This window comes from Neodiprion lecontei, chromosome 2 (genome assembly GCF_021901455.1).
Source record: "Neodiprion lecontei isolate iyNeoLeco1 chromosome 2, iyNeoLeco1.1, whole genome shotgun sequence".
Lineage (NCBI taxonomy): Eukaryota > Metazoa > Arthropoda > Insecta > Hymenoptera > Diprionidae > Neodiprion > Neodiprion lecontei.
Genome location: NC_060261.1, coordinates 37,719,041 through 37,727,483, shown reverse-complemented (window position 1 = coordinate 37,727,483; position 8,443 = coordinate 37,719,041).

Genomic DNA, 8,443 nt, shown 5'->3' with positions numbered 1-8,443 from the left:
GCATGTCCGACCTTCCGTGACGTTGTGTACGGAGCCTAACAAGCCTTTGCAGCACATAATGATATCTTATTACAACGTTATGACGCAGGCTAAGAAATATATTAAACGAACTAGATGGCGGCACGAAGGTCGAGGTAACGAGGGGGTATAATTATGTCCGCTTGGCGAATATTCGTACGTTTATTATGTTCCGCACTTTCGTTAATTCTACTTTGGATTTTTCCTCCACGCCTCGCATCGCCAAACCTTTTCTACGCCATCGGATGCTGAGCAATTTTGCATTCATCTTCTTATCTAAAACGGCTATTTATCGTCATTATTACGACCTCGGTACGGCGATAAGTAACTGGTTGTCTTCTTACTTATCAAAATTTATTCGAACGGGCGAGATTTCCTCGCACTTTGACCAACATCATTGACTCCAGGGTATATGAGGTTAAAATACCGAGCCCGAAACTGGCGACTCGGTTAATTTCAAGTGAAACGACACCAATAATGACTTAGTCGTGTTCTCCGCTGGAGAATACGGAGTTGGTACGAATAGAAGGCAGGCGGCACGGGCGGCACTCGTTGCAGGTCCATCGAGAGGTGCGGCAAGCGCTTTGTTTGAGCAGTTGTGCAAACTTGCTTATTTTATTAATTATTCTTAATTGGCAATTATCTCGAGCCGGCAGGCTGGCCGTTCAACAGGGCGAATCGGTGACGGCGAGAGTTTCGTCGAGCGATAAAAAACGCCTCATCGACTATCCGTTGAGGGATCGGCAATTTCTTTTTTCTAACGGCTAACAGTGGTGTAATTTGCTGCACGCGATACAGCTTGGACGTGGCACACTTATCAAAGTTCACGGGACGCGCGACGAGCCGAGAAATTTGAGATGAACGGTGCATCGCTGAACGAAATTTGAGAAGGACCGATGAAACGGGGAAATTGTCTCTCGGTTTACTTTCGAGAGATTCATTTGACATTTGGTGCCGGAGTTTATTATAGGTATTTATAGGGCAGTGCCGACCGCAGAGCTTGGCGTACTGCCTCGTTCGGATGGGCAGAGGAAGAGGAAAAGAAGTAGGAGAAAGAGGAGGAGGAGGACTCGCGGAACAGCTTTACCTCTAGGGACGCATGAATGAATGAATGGAGAACATATATACGAATGGAGAATAGTGGATGCGGATGAGAGCGGGCGTGTGCTCGAATAGCAAAGCTAAACATGAATAAACCGCGTCATGTCTACAAAGATAATGTCAGCTGGTATACATTATACAGTATACATTTACCAAGCCACCAGAGCCACGTGGAACAAAAATTTTCGCTTCAGACATTTGCCTTTCTAGCTTTTTTTTCTCCACTAATCATCCGCGCAAACAACCTTTTCCCCTCAAACGTGAAAGTGGCTGATTCTTCCATCCTTGACGGTAGGTCTTTCAAAATTATAAAATAACTGTGCAGTGGCTTTTAATTGATGCTCGTTATGGCGTTCAAAGAATTGAACTTCTTTCATTAGATATTAGTCTTATTGTTAGAACAGACTATCGGTAGTGAGTTTCGCATTTTCATTGCAACCATCGAACTCAAATTTTTCAGACACGCAATTTACGAATGACATTGTTTTATCGACACACGTTTGTCGCCAGTCTTTCTGATCGAATTATTCAGTGACACTCGGGCTCGGAAAAACAAACATCAATTCGATTCTTTCCTCACCCAATTAAAGCAGTGCTCGTCGCAACCTGACCACCGACCAGATATAAAACGGCAACCAAACCAAATTGGTACACGCGTGATCAACGGGGTTAATCGTTGTTGACCAATAAGTGGAGAGTTTCTGAGAATATCTTTCGTTACAGGAGACCGAAAACAAGTCTCTACGACGAGAGGATATCCGGAGAGTACCGCGAGTACGGAGACGGAGAAGCCCGATTGTGATTACGATTACGATTACTGTTACGATTACATATTAATACCCGTGTTTGTCGAGCGTGCGTATAGGAGTAACGGTTGTATTGCCGAGAATCCAAGCTCAGGAGGCGGAATCGTTTCGGTTCAGCGGAGGCATGTTGCACGTAATTAAATAGCAACCCTGTTAACCCGAATCGAATTACACGTCATCAGGTGGAGTGGATCTCCCGATGCTATTCTCCGGTAGCTAGGCAGGCAGGTGGACGGGGGGTGAGAACCTTGGCACGGCCGTGCTATTTTAAGATTCATTCACGCGCGAGCACCCGTGTGTAGGTATTATGCGAGGGTTGTTCCTTGCGCGTCGCGTCCCTCGCGGAAGCTCGACGGCGATACGCCGTATTCAAGGATGTCTCCGCAAGAGCTGCGCCGAGAAACGCCCGCCGCTCGATAATTGTGACAAGCGGATGCCCACGCGTTGATTCTGTCAATGGCAGAGGACACCTCGTCAACGGGAACGGAGATCCTTTCATCTCCCGCTTTTACCGCCGCACGCACGCGTTTTCGCGATACGCGTGTGTATTAACGCACAGCCATCGCGTGTACAATGTACGTAACATACACGCGTTCGTCGCGAGAGACTGTCGAGCTTTCGAACGAACGTCACACGTCCACCCCCGCGAGGGGTGGGAATTATTTTAAACCCAAGATGGCGCTCAATTATTCAAGTATACCCGGGCGAATCAGATTTGCAGCCGTTGATCGCTGTTCGACGGTGTACAGTTTTCGTACTCCGAAGACGGAAGTAACCGTTCGTTTGATGCGTAATACTTAAAAACATCAATTTTTCCCTCGCAGTTGCATTCGCGAACTGGTTTGGATATGCGAACCATCCTCGGAGTCGCTCTGAGACTTCCTCGGGGATTTTCCACTTTGACTGCGGGTCGTTTCGATCTTGCGGAACAACGCGACGGAGTTTCCCACCGCGATCGAAGGATGCATTTCATACGACGATGTGCAGAACGGTTATGCGGATAGACATGAGCGGTGAAAAATATCTGAGATACAGATCTGCTGACCCCTTTCCAACAAAGTTTAACAATTTTTCGCCCAAGGCGGAGATGCTCGTCTCGATACCAGCACGCGGTAGGTACAACGGAGAAAACTTGATCGTAAATCTGACACATCTATCATCGACCGAACCAATACATTAAGAATCGCGCGGGTATTCGGTAGTAAAATTAATTACTTTCCTCGATTATCTCACCGCCGCGTTGAAAAGTACTTTCAAACCTTGTACAGGGTAACTCGAGCCGGGCGCCGCGCCGCGCGTGCATCAAATCAGCAACATTTATTAGCGACAATCTCTGCGTTGCCGAGAAAACGGTGCTGCAGTTACATACCTTGATAGCACAGTACGTACGTATAAGGTAAGATAAAACCGGTTTAATTTAGCCGCGAGTATCAGAGGAGACGCGCAAGCCCCGAGCTACGGAATTACGCTGATGCGGATAACGTTTGATAATCGCTTAAAACTGCACCGTCTAATCCCGGCGTTAACGGTCCTGCTATAATTAGGCTGTGCAGGTGCGGCTACAGCTTCGAGAGCCGATTGCACGCGGCGAAATCACTGCAGGACCGGAAAGTTCGCAAGCGACGAAAGTGTCGAGGTCCCAAAACTTTCGAGTTGCGCTACAACTTGCCAATTTTGGGCAGAGGAAAATTAGCCCTGGCAATTCGCGGATTCGTTGCCTCGCAGCGCTCTCCTGCATCAGTCGGAAGAGGAGAACGTAGGTGCGATGCACGACGTAAACAGAGTCTGTCTGCATTCCGCAGACGCCCTGTGGCAGTTTGGTCCCACCGACACCGTCTATTTATTCAGTAACTATAACCACGACGTAGCGGCTCAGACGAGCTGAGCGTAAATCGAATTCTAAGCCCGACTTGGCGCGTTATTTGACTAGGAAAATTTCCCCCAAAATTAAACGGATGCGCCGCTGCGTCGAATCGTACGTTATGTCAGAAATAATAATTTCGCAAGTTTCGGAGGGGGGGGGGGGGGGGGGGGGGCTGCCGGCGGGGTTCCAAGTCTCGGCTTACTTGGAACACCGAGAGAATCTCCCGGCGCTGAATAATAAATGACTGGAGTCAGCAGGACCACTGGGAAAGGGTTCCGCAGGGCCACTGCAGGCCACAGATGCGCGTCATTCTGTACTCCGTACAGGCTTGGAAAAGGCTGCACTTTACTGCACTGCAGTTCGCGATACCTGCTGCAGCTGAGAAGTGTGCTCTCGAATTGCCACGGAAATTCATTTCTTCGACCAACAAATTACATCGTTATAAAATAATTGTCGCAGTCGTCACACCGTTGTGGAAATTACTAGGTTACGGATTGGCGCCAAATTCTTTGTTTGTCTCATTTCGGTCGATTTTCATAAATTTCCAGATTGTCAGGAAAATCGTACGATTGGTTATGAGTATGACTCCGACAGTGAAAAGAAATTGACCGATCGTACTAATTGAACCGGTATCGAACCTTACCTAAAAAATCAAAGATATTTTTGTTTTTTTAATCTAGCCATCAAAATTCTCTACGACCTATTCACACCACGAGTACCGGTGCATACGAGCGTCTTTGACGATACCTGGACTCTCGCTTGGACGGTGAAACGTGGATTTAAAGAACGGAGGAGAGAGAATTGTAAAAAGTAAAATCTATTCCATTTATCTGGGAGAAAAGTCACGCGAGGGTTGACCGCGGCCTCGGTATAATAAAGGAGCACGCAAGACGCGCCTACGGTCCGCCGGTCGGGTCCGCCTTGCGCGATAATCGGTAATACCTCGCGTTATACGTAAAAACCGGGAGAGGATGGCGGGGCGGGGAGGGGGAGGCTGACACGGGGTGTACGAGATATAAAAATCTCGTTAATGCCCGAAGCTATTTTCCCGCTTTTACATTTACATTATGACGCGATCGTAATTCGGCCGACGGTTGTAAACAGATTTGTTTTTTCTTTTTTTTTTTTTTTTTTTCTCTTCTTATTCTTCACTTCTCATTTTCCTTTTTTCTCATTCCTCCTTCCCTCAACGTCGTGCGTCACAAATCGCCCGCCCGGCTAATTCCGGCAAGGTCCCTCATCTCCGCCGCGGTATAAAATCACAACGCATGACGGATTGATACTCATCAGACTTTCACACGAGAGCCTAATCCGCTGAGTAACGTACGTCACGAATATCGGAGTGTATCAAATACTCGAGCCGCGTCGAGACATTAGGGAAGAAAATTTCCTATCTCGGTGTAAAAATCTCCGCCCATGCTCGATTGACTCCGCGGGCAGCGCGGCAGCCGAGCAATTCGACTTGCAAAAATGCGGCAAGGGTTAAAGTAATTCGAATTTCTGTATTCGAAGGTGGGGAACGGGGGTGGTTCTGGACTGACGTGTCGGGGCAGAGGCCAGGAACCACTTGAAGCCGTAATCGGTTTTATCAACGAGTGGCGAAGTAGGTGGTATGGTAGACTCTCGCGAGCACGCCACCTCCTTATTTATCGATCGCGATATAGCAGCGATAAGCTGCCATAAGCGTTGTAATTATTTTTATTGACGCTTCGGGAGAAATTTTTCTCAATTATTGTTGAATTTACGATTGTTTTCGTTTTCTTTTTTTTTCTTTTTTTTCCTCTCCGCACGGTCACAATTGTACGCAGAGCATTCACGATGCGAGATGATAAAGTTCCGAGACCAAGTTTCCCTATTGCAAAAAAATTGGCAAAGAAAGAGCAGAGCGTCACGAATCACCCGTACGCGTTTACCTACGCGCATGCATACAGTAAGCCTACCTCACGGTCCGGTAATAATTGAAAGGTGTATAATTGCCCGCTCGAGTTCCGTAATGGCCACATTTCCACCTTCGTTCATTTATTCCCCGCTTCCGTTCCGCCGTTCCTCACCCGCACCGATCGCTCCATCCCGGTGTGATTAAATATTGACAAATCTTGCCCTCCCCTTCCCGCCGCTCTCCGCCCCTCGTTCCTCGCCGTTCACCCTTCACTCTTCACCCTTTACCCTTATTCCGCAAGATACAATACACCCACTTCCAGAGGACGAAGCCAAGGCGCGCCTTCTAAGCTCCTGCAGGTTACCGCGGCTGTGCTCTTGGACGAAGGCCAGGCCTGTTGAGCGCCACGCCCTGGGGACAGAAATAGGAGACGAAGCCAAGATTCAGGACAGGTGCCAATCGGGAACCGGCTCCTGTATCACACCGCCAAACCGTATCTACCTATTCCCGCGACTCTATCCGCCTCCCGTTGCCTGTTGCTTCTCTCTAACGATCATCGCCCACGGCGGAGGAAATCGAGTCACTGCCGTGCCTCTGGATTTCCGGTCAATGCGGAGTTCGATGCCGACAACTTCGAGTCGCGGAAGGTGCGACCGCAGGACCGAGAAGCGACGGAAACGGTATCGAAACGAAGAAAGCGATCGGAATCAGGAATGTATGAATAGGCGTCGAATCAGTTTACGAGTACACAGAAAATCATTCGACGAATCTTATTCCGCTCTTGCTTGAAAGTGGTAGGCCGTAAGGGCGTAGAGACGAAATTGTGAACGCGAAGAGCGAAGGGTGTATTCTCTCTCTTTTTCCAGCCACCGTCCCCGAGGAGAGGAGAATTCGTCAAGCTTGATCTCGTCGTACTCGATAACAATTACGATAGGGAGATAGAAGCCGAAGAAAAGCTTATCCAAAGCCACAGCCGAGGGCCCTCCTGGGCGGGGATGACACTTTGGAAAGATACAATCTCCGGGGGTAGTGGAATAAGGAGGAAGGAAGCGAGGGTGCAAGGGTGCGGGCGCTTCCTCGCCTCCTCGCCACGGCTTCGTGGACCGGGAGCCACCCTCGTCAACCCTTCCCGTCCCTCGGGAGCCTCGACGCAGCCCGGATTCCTTCATTTGGTTCTTATTCCACGTTCGTCCTTATTTGCCCGTAGTTTTAACTCGCTTAAAGCTAGCCAACTTTGTAACGCAGCTGGTTCCCTCCCTCTCCCGTCGACGGCGCGGCGTTCCGTTCGGTACACGGCGTGTCGCAAACTTCGCCTTAAACTTGGTCGCGCGGTTTGTTGAGTTGTTAACGCCCGGGGGCAGCGGAGGAAAGTTCCCTCGATATCTTAGATAAAATAGTTGTTCGCCGGCCAATTTGTGTTGCCCGACCCGGCTGTAATATCGCGGCGGTTCAGCGGTGAGTAACAACTTTCTTTCGGCCCACGATTTGGAATTATTCACGCGGAGTGTCAACGCCGAGTTTCATCCCTCGACGTACGTCCCGGGCCATCGTTACGCGGTGTAACGCACGTGCGATCGAGCCGGAGGCAAAGGTACAGCCGTAACGGAATTCTCGGCGAAATTCCTGGGTCGGAGAACTGAAATTATCCGGGCAAAAGTTTGCGAGGGCATTGCTACGTCGCGTGATTTCCCCATTACTCCGAAATCGTCCCGGGGACCGAGTGTGTAAGGCACGGGATAGGATAGGGAGTCGATCGTACAAACGCGTCCAGGAGACTTCCGAGTATCGATTCGGGCACTCGTGCCTGGTGCCGATTTTAATCCGGTAAAATATTACCGCGCAAATCGCTCGTCAAACGGCATCAGCCACCCTCCCCCTCCTCCCCGTCCTCCTCATCCTCGAATGCAAGCGAAAGGCGGCGGGTATAACCGTCTGAAATAAACCGTTGATCCTTTCTTCGGGGCTGAGACGAGTAATCGAACTTGGAATTTCGCGGATTGTTGGACCCGGCTTCAGGGCCGATCTTCCTCCTCCGATAAGCCCTGCACACAGACGGCGGCGTCGTCGCCTCCGTGACCTTGCTCCCTCGGGGGTTGAAATCGCGTAATTAGGGGTCCGCGAAACTCCCGAACGCCGGCAAAGCAGTACGCCACGGTCAACACGAGGCTGCGCCTCGACCCGGCCCTCCCTCCGAAACTCCGAATTGCACGCATGTGACAAAAATTGGATCGTTTTTCATTTCTCACATTTTCGTTACTTACTTACCCACACGTATCGCTAAGTACCGCCACACTCTTTCTCTCTCGATCCTCTCTCTTTGTCAAACTTCCAATATTCCCCGCGTGAAAACTTGTCGAGATCTCGTCCCGCACCGCATGCCGCCGCCGCCGGTGCAGCATGACGCAGCGAAACGGTGTTCCCGCCCTGCAGCAATGCGTATAAGTACTATATCCGGATTTAAATAAGCCGGAGGAACATTGCGGGGCTGCACGATAGGCCGCCCGTACTCTCCGTTGTATTATGTAAAATTCCGCATGCGTTATAAGGTCGCTCGATCATCGCCTTGTAAATGCGGAACTGGTGCAGGAAAATTCGAGGTGTTGGAAATTTTGCCGAAAGACTTGCCGAGGCTGATTGCAACGTCGAAAGTGAAATATCGCGGGATGTTACCTCTTTAATTTTCCAGTTAAAGAATTTGATTTTCAGAATATTTTTGACATCCGAGTGAATACTATTAACATTTACTTTTGCCGTTTGGAAATACGGAATCTCGTT